The sequence below is a fragment of the Podarcis filfolensis genome (assembly GCF_964270895.1).
Source record: "Podarcis filfolensis genome assembly, contig: HAP1_SCAFFOLD_104, whole genome shotgun sequence".
In the NCBI taxonomy this organism is placed as follows: Eukaryota; Metazoa; Chordata; class Lepidosauria; order Squamata; family Lacertidae; genus Podarcis; species Podarcis filfolensis.
The window spans coordinates 3,654-19,101 of record NW_028149468.1 but is presented as its reverse complement, the minus strand read 5'-3'; the positions used below and the strand labels follow the sequence as shown (position 1 = coordinate 19,101).

The 15,448-nt window shown below is 40.3% G+C and overlaps 1 long non-coding RNA gene across 1 annotated transcript; it reads left to right on the top strand.

Annotated features, from left to right (window-relative positions):
* Positions 1 to 427: 427 nt before the first annotated feature.
* On the top strand, positions 428 to 14,819 carry LOC310755047. The gene is made up of 2 exons (XR_014544134.1): positions 428 to 491; positions 14,312 to 14,819. It is a non-coding gene; the product is annotated as an uncharacterized lncRNA (long non-coding RNA).
* The last annotated feature ends 629 nt before the right edge of the window (positions 14,820 to 15,448 follow it).

Here is a 15,448-nt window from a genome sequence, read left to right as displayed (position 1 = left end):
GTCCAACCATCTCTTCCTCTGTCGTCCCTTCTTGGGCCCTCAATCTTTCTCAACATCACAGTTAGTTTATTTTGCAGAAGTCAATGTTCTGTTTTGTCAGTTGCTGATGAAGAAATGTACATATTATTAACCTCCCCCCCCCCACATAGCACACAATAGACATGCATACATCAGCCATCAACAGATATTTACAAATCAGCTACCTTCCTTGCATGTTCCGTTTCAGAATTAATGAATTTCCACAGGTGTTGCCCTGTTAGTCTTCGGAAGCAAAAACAACAAAGAATGTTGTGACACCTTAAAGACAAAGTTAATGAAGTAGCTAATGACCCATCACAAAGCTATCTACACCCACAATCTCTCCACCCACCCAACTGCCTAAGCAAGAGGCATTATGACAGTGCAATGACACATTTCTGCCAAGCCACAGCAGATGAGGATGTGCAGCAGGTCCAGAGAGAGGTGTGGCCTGGGGAAGGGCATGGCCTAGGGTAAGTCGCTATAACTAGAGATTCTGCCCATCAGCTGGAAATTCCTCACCTCTGGTTTATTTGATAGTGGCATTTAAAACATCTGAGTAGGCAGCATTGCTTTATACATGACATAAGGCTTTTGTTATGATCAACATAAGTGTGAGTACTCTCTTTCCTCCTCATTTTAATTCTGTGAACATAGATAAGCTTAGAAAGAGTACCTGCTTATGCACCGAGACATGATTGAAGATGCAAGGAACAGGAAAGTAAATAGACATATTAAAAGAATCAACAAATCCAATGAGTTCACACAGTGTTTCATTAAAACACATCTGAGGTAACAAGAAAATTAACCTAGCAATTAAGTTCCTCCTGTGTTCATAATCATAACATCAAGTCAAAATTTCTTTCATACTCCTTGATTAAAGTAACATTCCATTTTTCATGCTTATTTAACTAATTTTGGAAAACAAGGAGTCACTATACCCTTTAAGAAACCTCTGATACCTTTTCCTTTAAACCTTCATTTAAGGTATGATTATGCCTTAGTGTTCATAATATTACCTGTTTGAAAGTATAGTAATAGAAGGTAAGGAAGAGGAGATAAGTTTTTACAGGCGTGGATTTGTTGGGCAAAGAGGATCCAAAGGCATTTATATTCTGAGCCACCTTTGTTTGAGGACAACCCCCTCAGTACTCCTAGACTAGAAAGCCTCTGCACAAATCTGTAGACATTCCTTCAGTCAGATGTTTTTGGTGGTGAATCAACAGTTTGCCATCACTCTTAGTGTTCTGTGAAATGATCTTGTGCAGGGATATTTTTTAATGAAAGGGGGCACTTTGGTGTAGAGTGAAATCTTTCCCCAAACTTCCCCTTTTCCATATCATTTGAATGCCTGTTCATGATTGCTAGTTTCCCCAAACTCTCCTTTAGGTCAGTTGAGGAGTCATGCTGTTTGCTCTGCTTTGGTGGCTTGCTCAAGGGAGACAAAGTTTCTGTTGCCTGACTTGGAACCCCCATTTGATCATGGCACTTTATAGCCACCTCTAGGGCCATTGAAAGCCTCTGTAGGGTGTGTCAGGCTGGACCTGGCTGGTTGTTCGATGGTCTTTTCCTGAGGCTGGAGTGGTGTGTCCTCTGGATGCCTTCTTTCCAGGCAGTGCTGGCTGCATCATGGCTTTGCCTTGCTGCTGACAGGAGCTCTGAGTCTTTCTATTGGTGTTGAGAGGAGAAAGGAGGTGAGATGGCATGAGCACCCTTGTTCGCTTTTTTTTTTTTTAGCAGAAACTCTTGAATTTCCTAATTGGAACTTACCAATGTAAATTGTAAGCAGACTGCTCAGCTTATAGGATCCTACTCCTTGCTGATCTCCCTTTTTCAGAAGCTGATCATATTTATAGCTGTATAAGTTGTAGTAAAAGGGACACGGGTGGCGCTGTGGTCTAAACCACTGAGCCTTGGGCTTGCCAATCAAAAGGTCGGTGGTTCGAATCCCCGCGGTGGGGTGAGCTCCTGTTGCTCAGTCCCTGCTCCCGCCAACCTAGCAGTTTGAAAGCATGCCAAAAAGTGCAAGTAGATTAATAGGTACCGCTCCGACGGGAAGGTAAACGGCATTTCCGTGTGCTGCTCAGGTTTCGCCAGAAGCAGCTTAGTCATGCTGGCCACATGACCCAGAAAAACTATCTGTGGACAAACGCCTGCTCTCTCGGCCTGTAAAGCAAGATGAGTGCCGCAGCCCCAGAGTCATTTGCGAATGGACTTAACTGTCAGGGGTCCCTTTACCTTTAAGTAGTAGTAAAGAGCCAATGTGTTGTACCAGCAACACTGGTGCCAACTGTGAAGGAAGGCACACAAAGTTAGGCCTTGCTGCAGTTTCCTGAGGCAATCAAGCCTCACTGCCTTCAGCTAGACCACCAATGGGTTGTTAGGCCAGGTATAATGTACGCATTGCACAGAGCGTTGCTGGTGCACGGCTTCACCCATCCTACTGTTGGGTAAGTGGGGTGATTCCTGGTCAGCACCACTCAAACTGGAGTGAATGAGTGCCCTCTGGAGCTGCTTTCTGCTCTGTATAAAGCGTGACCAGCTGCTAGTATCCCTTCACCATGCGGCTTCCCCCTCAGTACTTTCAGCCCTTGTATTCTTTCAACGTTTTTGCTTCTCTTCACACATTCTACTTGCCATTCAGGTGACCACGCAGTCAGCTCCTCACTCCCCAATTCTTCTTCCATTGGTTGTTTTGCCTCACTCTGCCATATCTTCAGTTTATTCCTCAAGCTTGCCAATGCTACCTCTCTGAGATCTCCTGAGGGTTGTGCTGCTTGCAAGCTCTGGGAGTCCATATGTGCTTCCAGAGTAGACCTGGAAGGTGAAGTCTTTAAGCAGGTACACTCTGGAGCCCAGTACATCCAGTGACTAGCTCTGATGCTATCATGGGATTTCCCAGAACCTCTACTCTCCCCCCCCCCCCCATACACACAATATAGAGTGCTGGAAACACCGGTTGCTCCTCTTCTTGCCACCACATTGGGCTGCAAAGGCCAATCCTGGTGAATCAGGGAATGGGGAATATCACACCGGATGTAAGATATGTTAGCTTTCAATGTAGCTTGAAAAAAAGATTGAAAAACAATTGTGTAATTGATGTATTTTTTATAACAACTTTCAAAGTTGATATCATAATTTTTGAATAGCAAATCATTTCTTCCCAGTAGCAAAGTCACCTTACTCTTGATATTCCTGAAGGTTATCCATGTCGATTGATGGAATTCGTATTGACTGTGCATCATTACTTCAGATAATGCTACCTGGTTCATTGTCAAGTGTCACTAAGATAGTGGGGGAGAAGGAGAAGGAGGAAAAGGAGAAGGACTGGAAGAGGAAGCAGATACATTTGAACAAATGCTATGACCCTTCCTCTTGATTCTAAAATACCTCAGAACAGTTGTTAGGCAGTATTGCTCTATTCCCGTCACCCATATGTGCTGATTATTTTAAGAAGACATTGCTCTTTGTGATCTGTCATCTTGAGAAGTATAAAATGTCAGACAGACAAGCACAGAAGAATTGGTATATGATCTGATGGGGATCAAGGACAGTAGTATAATCCAAAATGCTATTCCTTACTAAATCCATCCGATTAGCGTTCATGAATTTTAGGAATCCCTAGCTTTGTAAAAAGAAAGAAATCAATACTAATACTCATTGCATCATGCCAGTACATTTGCTTTATGCAAAGCACTTTAATGATCTTCCCATTTATTACTTTAGCAATCTGTGACATAAAGCAATTCTTGAAGGTTTGGCGACAGAATCCGAAACTGGATCTCAGTAGAGTTTGGTGACACTGATCCTGAGCTTTTGAAAGAAAATAACAGTTTAGTATACCAGAGTAACACTTCCAGCTCTTGAACCACTAAATGTGTGGTGTCAATGGTGCATACACCCTGGAATGCCCATATTAAAGTTCAGTTTTACCCATCAATTGGTCAGAGGATTAAGGGCTTCTGAGATGTATGTGCATCTATATTGAAAGGTTTGTAACTAATAATAATTTATTTGTTGTACCTTGCCCATTTGACTGGGTTGCCCCAGCCGTTCTGGGCAGCTTCTAACATGGAAGCTTGCCTTTCCAGGTCAGGTTATTGGGGTTTTCTTTTCTTTTCTTTTCTTGTTGCTTTGCTTTGCTTTGGGTTTTTTGGCTTCCACCAACAAAATAAGTGGAATCTTAGGGGGCAAAATGTTTTCCTTGGGTAGCTGCATCAGGTCCCGAACAGGGGATAAACCACTACTTTCAATGCAGTGCAATTACGACACTTTAGATTCTGTCCATAATTGGAGTAAGTTGAATCAAAGGCAGCTTCATTTGGATATAGAATTGTAGAAACCGCAGAATGGCAAGTTCCTTTTCACAAAGTCCTGCTTGCTAAGGATTATTTTCACAGTGTATTCTCCAGTGCTTTGTCTACTTTAGTAATACAAGCCTACTTTGTTTTTACATGTCAGGAGAAGATGTAAGCAGAGTGTAAATGTTTAATGAATTTTCTCTGTAAAGTTCAGGTGCTAAGCAAATATTTTTTGGCGGGGAAAACACAGCAGAACAAGTCAAGAGGAAGATTAAAAGGAATAAATAATGCTGCAAAAAAAAATTGAAGGCATTGGATAGAAAACTAGATCTAGTGGTCTGAGGACAGAACTTGAAAATTTCTTACCACTTTCACTTTGGCCATGATTTTTTGTTCTTTAGATTGTATCTTTTCCATAAAGTAACCCATAAGAAACCCTAATGGAAGTGAGATGGATATGATGAGGATGGGGGTTAATATATCTGCAGGAATATATATACAGGAAGGGGTTATGGGGTGCACTCCTTCTTCAGGCAACTCCTGAAGCCAAGCTAGCGCCAAATGTATTGCTCTGCTTTCCTTTGGACCATATTAAAATGAGTACTGATTATGTAGGCTAGCACCATTAAGTGGGGACGTGTGATCTAGTTGGTATAATGGCTAAGTGGCTGAAGTACTTAAAATTCTGTTTCAGCCATGGACTTTCTGGGATACCATAAGTAAGCCACAATCTTTGAAGCTCAGCTGCATCCCCACACACTGTGGCAATAGTAATCTGCTTTACAAGAATGATGTAAAGCAAGGATTGGGGGTGCTGTGCTACACCCATGAACCCTGACACTTGGCCGTGCTAGGATCTGGAGCTCAGTAACATCTGAATGCCCGAAGGTTCCCCATCCCTGATGTAAGAATTTCTGCTGCAGAGCAGAGAGAAACACACTGAACATTGTAATGATGTATGAACACTAAGTCTCATCATTTGCATAATCATGGCAGCTTTTCTTTCTTTTCTTTTTTACCACAAATGGATGATCAGCAGTGAACCCTGTAACTATGTCGTGGAGCTGATGGTTCTGAATGTTTTGGGTCATGAAGCAATTAGATGGTGAATGCTTGCTATATTAACCAGCACTCAGTTGTGAAGCGTGGAATGGACTGTGTTTGATGAACAAGGCCTTGTCTTGTCCATAGAAAGCTCCTTTCTCATCTTTTTCCACCACCTTTTGCATGTTATGTTTCTGAAACCATAGAAAGAAGTTTAATTACATTGGTTTAGGTGATGCTTTGTAGTTACTGATGACAATTCTGGTTACTATTAGCCAAAGTTCATTGTGTGATTATATATAGTCAAAGAATCATAGTCACAAATGAGTCTGATTTGAAGTGTTATGTATATTTACCATAATTTCTGGGATGATTACTATAGCAGTGGTAGAATGGTCCTAAGGTATTCCTATGTGACAAGTCTGTAAATGTGTAACAGGCACCTGTGAACTCATGTTGTTTAAGTTTCATCATCATAATTAAAAGGCTAATATTTCACAAGAAGTAGTATCATTTAAAATCTTCAGTTTCCATTTAGAAGGACATATGCTTCTGCCATTTACTTCCCTGGCTTCGACATTATGAAGTTGTTAAATGTACTTCCAGGTAAATGTGGATGTTGTTAGACTCTAGGACCTCAAGAATTTGATTTCGGTGTGGGTTGCTCTTGTGACCTTGATTAACCCTTTCCTGCAGATTGCTGCACAATAATTTTCAGCTTATCCTAGGAGGTCTTTCATTGATTTTTGGTAGACTTGATTGTAATCAATGTGCTGTTTACGTTTTGGTTGTATTGGGGGGGGACAAGATTTACAGCAAAGTTGAAAATGGTCTGTCTTGCATTTATTAAAGATTGTATTGAATGTGTTGTGATTACTTTTCTAAATCAAAAAATAAAGGTGCTCCTGGGGTATAATGGTCTGAAATGGGCGGAGGGAGAGAACTTGTCCCTGCCTTCCTAAGTCAATCCCTGATTGTAATGAGTTTGTGATACACTTGGTAACACCTGGCAGGTATACAATGCATTCCTGACTTAACACTTTCAGACAGTGGTAGTAGTGAACTGCCTGGCCCCCAACCTAGGTAGCCTCTATAATATACATTTTAGGCCAAAAACAAGTGTAATCAGTTGTGAGTGCTCAGATATACTACCTAGGAAAGAAATGCTAACCTTTAAGACTGATTACAAATTGAAGTCTGAAAAATAAACATCTCATTTGAATTGTCCAACACTAGCTCTTTCAATATTCATAGATAAAATCAGACATTTTTATATCAAATGTTGTATTTGCTAAGAACAACTTGCCTTGGGCTCAAAAACCTTTGCAGTGCAATAACATAGAGTAGCAAGGGCCTTCCCTTGTGTTTGCATTCTTTGCCTCCAAAAGTAGTAGATTGTTAACAAAATAGCAATGCATAATTGTATTACATATGTGGTGATTGAATTTCAGTTTACCAACTGATGTATAAAAGAGAAACAAAATCTTCAGTAGTAATTGTTTATGCATTTAATATATATGACACCTGAGGGTTACTTGTATCTATGCATTACTTGACTCATTGTATCTGCACTCACTAACAGGTCTGCTTAAGGATTCTCTTATTACAGTTAATATAGTTTCTCTGAAAATGCTTACAAAATATGCACATTACACATAAAATAAACTTACAAAGCAAGTGAAAAGGGGAGCCCTGCAGCTCCTTAACTCAATTCCATTGTGTTTAATGATTGCAGCTATTAAGGCAAGGCAAAGTAGAGAGTATAAGATTGCCCAGAGACTAGTAGATCATGTTCTTCATGCAGCAGTGGGCAAAAGCATCCTGCATTAAGTCTGCTGAGAAGTATATTTTTGAAATTATCTACCTTTAGGGACATACAGCTCCTGTCCCCGCCCCCTTCTAAATCTAAAATGTGCATTGAGGTCTATTCATGTTACTTATTCTAGAATTCTGCAGGACGTTGTTTGTAGCGGAACCAAACAGTAATTATATGTAAATGATTCATAAAGGTTAAGCCAAAGAGGGTTGGATCTTATGATTTGATAGTCTTAAAGTGTCACAAGATTCTTTGGTGTGTTTTTTATATAATTTAATTTGGAATTAACCTGTTTAATTAGAAGACAACTGAGAGATCACACCCAAACTGCCTGGTATCTTATGGAGCTGGGGAGGGGCTAGTGAGATTCTAGAAGAAAAATGCCAGTGTTGACCTTTTCGGTGGACTTTTGTGTGGACTCTGCCCAGAAATAATGCAAGATGGTCTTAGTCCCCTCTCCATGCAAAACTAGGACAGTCCAGACTTTAATGAGTCCACACATCCCTAGTTTTAGGTGTGGCTTCTGAACAGGAGTCTCCCCTTGGTTTAATGACTTTATTTATTTATTTATGGTTATTTATTAAGTTTATATCCCACCCTTCCACCAAAAGGAGTCAAGGCTAAATTTGGGGTTGTATTCTTAGTATTCATTATGGTGTGAATTTTCAGTGCAAAGACTTGAATATTGTTCCATTGAGCTCACAACTGCCTATTAGATAGACAGTTAGAGAAATAGTGACTTATTCAAAGCCAGCTAATGAATGTCCAACATTATTATTTTTTTACATTGTCAAACATGATGCTTTGTCCATTGCATCATTGCAGCTGTGCAATTTGCCTGACTCATCAAACAGACCATGACTCATCATTAGGCATGCATTGCGATTTTGTCAGGTTCTCAACAGCCCCCATCCTGGTCTTGGAGCTCCAAATAAGAAGTAGGAACAGGAGGGATGGCAAATCTCTTAGTGTGATGCTTGGTGAGTTGAAGCTGTGCAGGCCTGGTAAACAGTGGTATCTCGGGTTACAGACGCTTCAGGTTACACACTCCACTAACCCAGAAATAGTACCTCGGGTTAAGAACTTTGCTTCAGGATGAGAACAGAAATCGGGCGGCGGCGGCGCAGCGGCAGCAGGAGGCCCCATTAGCTAAAGTGGTACCTCAGGTTAAGAACAGTTTCAGGTTAAGAATGGACCTCCAGAACAAATTAGGTTCTTAACCTGAGGCACCACTGTACAACAATACCAAGCAAAAATGGATACCTAACTAGTTAGTATACTGTAGAACTTATATGTGAAATTAACATGTGTTTCTAGATTCCCCATTCAAGTAGATAAACATATCTGCCAAAGCTTCATATATAGTTTCTGTGCACATAAAAATTATCTCGGTTATAATGTTTTATAGAAAGAGAAAGTGACTTGAAGTTGATAGCAACTTCCCTGAGTTCTGTTTGATTCTTTGGTGTTATTCTTTGAAATGATAAAGAATTAGAGAAATAATAAATGCCAAAAAGCAAAATTATGGAATTTGAGACATTCCTTGACCTGCATCAAATGTTTGTGTCTGGTTTTTTTCCTCATCTGTCAATGCAAAAATCAGATGCCATTTAAGTGAAGGGTTAGAACCTATCTAGCTTCTTTTCCACTTGTTGCCTTCACATATTTTGAGGCAGGGGGAATCTTCTACTATAAGTTGAAGAGGTTGAAGCTTAAAGACATGAAATAAATATGTAATAAATAGGGGAGAAACTCCCACCTTCAAAACACTATTCCACAGCACCAAAAAGTGACCTCTCAGCACTTAGCAATATTGATTTTCAAAATCATATCTAATTTTCCAGCCATTTCTCTACACAATTTCAGTGAACTTCACAGGATGATTATTAGGCATTGTAAATCACCGATGCTTGAAACATTTACAAATTAATTAAATGATGGCAATCCGTGTAGAAATTGTTCTGCTCTGAATTATTACACAGAAGCTCCTATGTGTAAATGGTATGGTTGATTTGCCCTTCTACCAACCAATTCTTTGGAGGGTCTATAGATGCTTAGCTAGTGCTCTTGTATGATGTCTTTCTGAAAATGAATTCTGCAATCAATATCTCGCACAGACTGTAAGTCTTCTAAAACATAGGTAGCCAACAAAGGGTTCCCCAGATGTTGTTGAACTACAACTCTATAGTACATTTCTACAACATTTCTTTGGCACATTTTAGAGGCCCCAAAGCAGTTTAAGTCATTAAATATATTAGTACGGTAAAAAAACAGGAGCACTTCAAAATGCCAAAATAAGAAACAGATAGAAAACATTAAAAGTGAGGCAAATTAGAAAGATCTTGACTGCCCACCTGAAAAAAATAAAAGGGGCTAGGTTATTCTCTCTTTAGAGATGTGGTCATAACCAAGATCTGCCACCAAAAAGCCCTATCTTGAGAAGATCAATAAATGCTGAAAGTGTGCTGTTAAGAGTATTGTGTAAAATTCATTTTTAATTATTATTATTTTCTGTATTTCTTATTGAGTTAAGTGGCATGGTAGGTTATGAAAAGCTGGAAGCTTTATACTGTGATTTGCAGTATTCCAGTGGCGTAGTGTGGGGGGTGCAGGGGGGGCCGGCCGCACCGGGCGCAACATCTGGGGTTAGGGCAAATCCATGGGTTAGGGGGCGCAAATCCATGGGTTAGGGGGCGCAAATCCATGGGTTAGGGGGCGCAAATTACTTGCCTTGCCCCGGGTGCTGACAACCCACGCTACACCACTGCAGTATTCTGTTTGAGGTGTTTTATTAAAGCACACTTTGTTGTTAATTTAGCGCTAATTAGAGGTGGGCATTTCTTTATAAATTACTCTTGAAGCATTGGACTCTTTTTCCTTAGCATCAGCCAAGGCCTTCTTCAGTTTCCTCAGTTTCCTCACTGCCAAGTTTGCAAAGGACTTGCTGAATAAGAGCAAAAGTGTTTAGGATCAAAGCACTAAGGAAAGGGAAAAGATGGATGAAATGCATTAACACAGCGATAAGTGTCAAGTCCACTGAGAGCATTACAGTTTTCACTAAGATCCAGCATAAACTGTCACCACTGAAACATAAATTAACCAGGGCATGTCTAAATTACTTCACCATGACAGAGAACGGCAGAGTGGTTTGGTTTGAAGAGCACATTGACACTAATTAGTTTAGCTGTTGTGAACGACAGCTGACTAAGACTAATGACAGTATATTTTTCTCAGTCATTCCCATGACACTCTGTTAAAAAAAAAAAAGCATTAAAAACTGATCCATTGAAAAATGGTGGGATTTGTGAGGAGAAGACCTGGCAAATCTAGACTAACAATTCAGAAATCACCAGCATCAGTAATTTTGTATTATGAATTTTTTTTTCTAACAATGTATAGAATTTAATCAAATATTTAGCATACTTAACAGTGAGAAAAACTACGTGCCCAGCTAAATGAATTATAACATTACTCATATAGAAAATCACTTGAAGAACTTTTCTCGTGAAAGTACTCTGTCATATATCCCCTCATATATTTCTGAAGTGGGCCTGAAACCCAGCAAATATTAAAAAGTACTTGCTTGGTCAGCACTGGTTATGACTATTTTCCCTTTGGAAGTCAATGGAAGCCTTCGTTATACACTTTTAGGTGCCGGGCGAAAAAGCTCCTCTTCAACCAGGCCTTTGGCTCATTAATATCCTGCATCCTTTTAAATGTGTTTGTGGGAAGGGATGGGGTTATTGGTCTGTGTGTGTGAGGGGATGTTCTTGTTTTAATATGCATTTTGTGTTTTTATCTTGTATTTTTATGTCGTGAACCACCCTGAGATCTATAGATGAATGGCGGTATACAAATTTAATAAATAATACTAATAATAAAGTACTTAAGGGGATTTAAGAGCCCTGCTGGAACAGACCAAAGGCCTATCTAGTCCAGAATTCTGATCTCACAGTGGCCAGCCAGATGCCAGCAGCACATGAAAACAATAGCAGTCTCTTGTTTCTGACCCCAAGGAACTGGTATTCAGAGGCATCGTTTGTCCAGTTCTTGAGGTAATACAGTCATCTTCAGTAGTAGTCACTGATAGCCTTTATTGTTGTTGTTGTTGTTGTTGTTGTTTAGTCGTTTAGTCGTGTCCGACTCTTCGTGACCCCATGGACCAGAGCACGCCAGGCACTCCTGTCTTCCACTGCCTCCCGCAGTTTGGTCAGACTCATGCTGGTAGCTTTGAGAACACTATCCAACCATCTCGTCCTCTGTCGTCCTCTTCTCCTTGTGCCCTCCATCTTTCCCAACTTCAGGGTCTTTTCCAGGGAGTCTTCTCTTCTCATGAGATGGCCAAAGTATTGGAACCTCAGCTTCAGGATCTGTCCTTCCAGTGAGAACCCAGGGCTGGTTTCCTTCCATTAATTTATTTAATTCCTTTTAAAAGTTATCCAAGTTGGTAGCCATCACTATATCTTGTGGCGGCAAATTCCATATTTTACCTATGCACCATTTGAAGACGTGGTTCCTTTTGTCTGCCCTGAATCTCTTCAACATCCAGCTTAATTGGATGACACCTTATTCCATTGTTATTAGAGAGGAAGAAAAAAATCTGTCTAACGACTGTCGCTAAACCATGACATACTTTTATGCATGTCTGTCATGTCACCCCTTTCTCCGCACCCCGCTTTCTCCACCCCAAAGTTAAAAGCCTCAAACATTATAACCCTTGATCATTTCGGTTGCTTCTTCCTGCACCATTTCCAGCTCTACAATATCACTTTTGAGATGTGAAGAGCAGAGCTGTACATGGCATTCCAATCTGGGGAATGTTAAGAGAATTCTGATTTCACTTCACTTTCATGGCAGCTCTGGATATGAACCACTGTATCTCAAGTTCACTTGTTTTCCATGTCATAGGGCAGATAACTGCACATCAAGACCCCGTGCACTCCTAAGGATAAATAAATACACATGGACACAGAATTTTTAGTTTAAGATTAATGGGCAAAAATTTAGGCCACAACTTTATTGATTACAGCAATGTGTAGTGGTATTGGCTTAGGCATTGGCAATAACTATATCTGACTCCTGCCTGCCTTGCATGAAGTCTGGAGGGGTAAACAACCAAACGAGGGAGCTCCGTCGATGGCAACCAACTGAAGCTCACCCCGGGGTTCCCACTGGGTCCTAGCCCCTCAAGCGGACTTCGGACGAGATTCAGACCCACAGATTCCTTTACTGGAATACCCTTGTATCTGGAGGGGCAGGTGATGGCCACACCTCCCCTCCCCCACATCACAATAAGCCAATGCCTAGCCGCCAAACCTTACAAAAGTTGTGACGATTGCTAAGAAGTAGTTGGTGCCATTTGCCAAATGGAAAAAATTCCTCTCCAGCCCCTGTTCCAAAATAGGCAACCAACCAAAGTCCAGAGCAAGGCCAAAGCAGACACCTAAAATACAGGGCAGGCGGGTGGGTGTTTGGCGTCGTGAAGCCAGGTGAATCCCCAGAAACGCATCACCACGTTTTATATGCCCCCACAATCACACCACCGCTCTCTGATTGGCCAATAGGCCATGGTGTGATCGTGGGACCATTGCATGGACCGGACTCAATCTCCCACCCTCTGGAGGGGGGGGCTTGGGCCCGCGCACATCATGGACCCTCAATTAGGAGGATCCAATTTGCTAGCAGAATAGTCTAGGTTTCAGATAGCACTGTTAAATCCAGCATTCAACATTTTCCAGCAACTAAGTGTTTATCAAAGAGCAGAGTAAGCAGTGGTGATCTAAACTTGCCGTGCGCACAACATATCACTGTTTTAATGCAGAAGTGAAATTGACATAATTGTCTAGTATATTGAATGTAAAACTGAGAAAAGAAGTGCTGAGGAAGCACCATAATCTTCTGACTCAATGGGCTGTCTGAAATTGTATGATGATGAGCTATTTGAAATTATAAAAATGCTGAACGTTTTCTTTCAATGCAGCAGTTTAGAATGGAAGGTGACACCCTGCTGTAGACAAATCATTTGTTCCACATAATAGAAACAGGTCTTGCTGTCACATATGTGTGTGGCAAGGAGAACATGCAATACCTCAACTGGAGCACAGATAAATACATACTGAACTGTTCTCCTTTGCAGTTGTGAAGATGTAATTTGAAATGACTAATTCACACTGAAGGTTTTTACCACTTTTGCCATTTTATTGTGAGTCCCAAAATCTCTCCTTCTACTCTACACATGCAAGATGAGCCTTGCTTCGGTACTGGCCTGTGCTAAGCCAATAATCAAATGCACTTACTCGGAAGTAAGACCCATTTTATTCTCTTTGACTGACCTTTGAATAAATAGGCATGGAATACATGAAGTCAACAACACTTAGAAGGTCATGGGTTCCCCAACCTTGCTTTAAATCATGAGTGGGTAACCTTTGGTCCCCCAATTCATCTCAATAGTCCTCCTAATTTGGCCAGTAATTCTAACTTGTCCAGATCATGCCCACCTGTCACTCACCTGGTCTCATATGATATCAAGTGTAGGAGAGATAAAATCTGGAATCTTAAAGTGCAGTGCTGGTTGCTTCACAGTGTGTGTGGCTTGTGCATGACACTGTTTAAATTTTGCACCAAATGTGGGTGGGGTCCAGTGTCTGCTGAAAGCAAGTTGGCTTGCAGTTTGTAAAATGTACACATCATTGAATATAAGTCAAGCTGGCAAAGGAACAATTGATGCTTTTACTATCTTCGGATGGAAAAGCATGGTACAAATGTTTACATATAAAAGTAAATGAATTAATTATTGTAATATTATCAATAGACATTTATAGATGTGTAATTTTAAAACTAGTGGTAGTTTAAAGGAAATTTCTTGTATTTTGTTTATTGTTATTGGGTGTTTTTATTTTGCTTTGGTTTTTCATAGATAGATAGATAGGTAGATAGGTAGATAGATAGATAGATAGATAGATAGTTCATTACAGGCTACATTTAAGAACTGAGATTCTGATGTATTTTTTTGGGAAGCATCTGATAAAATCAACAAACTAAAAAAAAACCCTCATAAAATTTTAAAAAGAGAGAGATAAAATGAACCAAATTTTAAAAACAAGGTTACTAATAGATTTTCATTTCTTTATAGGCTGCTTGGGGAAGAACATTTTTAGCAGGCATCAAAAGCAGTACAAAAAAGGTGCCTGCCTGATGTCAATAGACATGAAGATTTGCATCTGGGTCCTTAGGATTTAAAAATATGGAAATTGAAATTTTCAAGCAGACAGATTTAATGCAGATCAAACTTACCGGAAAAGGGATTCTTGCTATCTTTTCCGCAGATGGTAGTCTTCTATGGGACTACCAAAGAGCTGTCATATCCAAACTGTCTCTTGCCGAAACAGCATTGTCACTTTTCAGACTACTGAATGTACTGGCCCTTTTATGATTGCATTATGCTGTAGTAAATTCACCAAAGCAAATTCGAGTATGAAATCCGCAAGCTATCAGCAGTCAGAAAAAACATATATACTGTATATAGCTGCCATTAGCCCATGCTTCCCAAGGGCAGAAAATTGAACTTTCAGGATTTTCCTCATCTCTGCTTCTCTAAATCATGTTGCATTATAATAAAGGGCAATGGAATTTGCACTCTGTTATTGTAGTCTGTGTCTCCTTTGTAACCTTAATTCAATACGTAACATAAACTCAATTCGTACAAATATTTGATTGCCCAAATGAAATAAGTTGCTAGTTGCCTTGTCTGTATGTCTGTCTGTTTATTGTGTGTTTACGAATTTAACCCCTTCCGGATGTCCATTCTTAAACCAAAACCATTCTTAAACTGAGGCGTGCTTTCCCTAATGAGGCCCCCCACCACCGGTGCCCTTCCACCATTCGGATTCCGTTCTTAGGCTGAGGTAAAGTTCTCAAACTGGGACACTCTTTCCAGTTTTGCGGAGTTTGTAAACCAAATAGTTCTTAAACTGAGGTACCACTGTAATAATAATAATAAAATTTATATACTTCCCTTCATCTGAAGATCACAGGGCAGTTTACAGTATAAAGTTGTTGGATGTCCAACTCCTATCAGCCCTAGCCAGGATGGCCAGTGGTCTAGAATAATGGGAGTTGTAGTCCAGAAACAGAAACTAGCCTGAAGCTGATCTGCTATGAAATGATTTGACATAATTTGGGTTTAGTCTTAGGTTTACAAATGGCCAGAAGTCTCTAAATAATCTATATTGTGTGTTTGTAATGCTCTCAAACGAGGGCATTTGTGGCA